We start from the raw sequence: 1,950 nt of genomic DNA, 5'->3' as shown, positions 1-1,950 counted from the left end.
AACACGTGTAAACACACAAACAAGTGGTGTAGCTATTAGTTAATACCGCGACAACACGTGTAAACACACAAACAAGTGGTGTAGCTATTCTTTAATACCGCGGAAACACGTGTAAACAAACAAATAAGTGGTGTAGCTATTCGTTAATACCGCGAAAACACGTGTAAAACACAAACAAGTGGTGTAGCTATTAGTTTATACCGCGAAAACACGTGTAAACACACAAACAAGTGGTGTACCTATTAGTTAATACCGCGGAAACACGTGTAAACACACGAACAAGGTTTGTAGATATTAGTTAATACCGCGGAAACACGTGTAAACACACAAACAAGTGTTGAAGCTATTAGTTACATGTAATACCACGGAAACGTATGTTAACACACCAACAAGTGGTGTAGCTATTAGTTAATACCGCGGAAACACGTGTAAACACACTAACAAGTGGTGTAGCTATTAGTTAATACCGCGGAAACGTATGTAAACACACAAACAAGTGGTGAAGCTATTCGTTAATACCACAGGAACACGTGTAAACACACAAACATTGTGTGTAGCTTTTCGTTAATACCGCGACAACACGTCTAAACACACCAACAAGTGGTGTAGCTATTAGTTAATACCGCGGAAACAAGTGTAAACACACGAACAAGGTGTGTAGCTTTTCGTTAATACCGCGACAACACGTGTAAACACACCAAGAAGTGGTGTAGCTATTCGTTAATACCGCGGAAACGTATGTAAACACACAAACAAGTGGTGAAGCTATTCGTTAATACCACGGGAACACGTGTAAACACACAAACAATGTGTGTAGCTTTTCGTTAATACTGCGACAACACGTCTAAACACACCAACAAGTGGTGTAGCTATTAGTTAATACCGCGGAAACAAGTGTTAACACACAAACAAGTGGTGTAGCTATTATTTAATACCACGGGAACACGTGTAAACACACAAACAAGTGGTGTAGCTATTAGTTAATACCGCGGAAACACGTGTAAACACACAAACAAGTGGTGAAGCTATTAGTTACATGCAATACCAAGGAAACGTATGTAAACACAGAAACAAGTGGTGTAGCTATTCGTTAATACCGCGGAAACACGTGTAAACACACAAACAATGTGTGTAGCTTTTCGTTAATACCGCGACAACACGTGTAAACACACCAACAAGTGGTGTAGCTATTAGTTAATACCGCGGAAACACGTGTAAACACACAAACAAGTGGTGAAGCTATTAGTTACATGTAATACCACGGAAACGTATGTAAACACACAAACAAGTGGTGTAGCTATTCGTTAATACCGCGGAAACACGAGTAAACACACAAACAATGTGTGTAGCTTTTCGTTAATACCGCGACAACACGTGTAAACACACCAACAAGTGGTGTAGCTATTAGTTAATACCGCGGAAACACGTGTAAACACACCAACAAGTGGTGTAGCTATTAGTTACATGTAATACCACGGAAACGTATGTAAACACACAAACAAGTGGTGTAGCTATTGGTGGTGTAGCTATTCGTTAATACCACGGAAACACTATGTAACACACAAACAATGTGTGTAGCTTTTCGTTAATACCACGACAACACGTGTAAGCACACCAACAAGTGGTGTAGCTATTCGTTAATACCGCGGAAACACGTGTAAACACACCAACAAGTGGTGTAGCTATTCGTTAATACCACGGAAACACTAGGTAACACACAAACAATGTGTGTAGCTTTTCGTTAATACCACGACAACACGTGTAAACACACCAACAAGTGGTGTAGCTATTCGTTGATACCACGGGAACACGTGTAAACCCACAAACAAGTGGTGTAGCTATTAGTTAATACCGCGGAAACACGTGTTAACACACACACAAGTGGTGTAGCTATTCGTTAATACCGCGGAAACACGTGTAAACACACAAACAATGTGTGTAGCTTTTCGT

This window comes from Mizuhopecten yessoensis, unplaced genomic scaffold, assembly GCF_002113885.1.
Source record: "Mizuhopecten yessoensis strain PY_sf001 unplaced genomic scaffold, ASM211388v2 scaffold6025, whole genome shotgun sequence".
Lineage (NCBI taxonomy): Eukaryota > Metazoa > Mollusca > Bivalvia > Pectinida > Pectinidae > Mizuhopecten > Mizuhopecten yessoensis.
The sequence above is the reverse complement of the archived record's forward strand: the minus strand, read 5'-3'. Positions refer to the sequence as shown.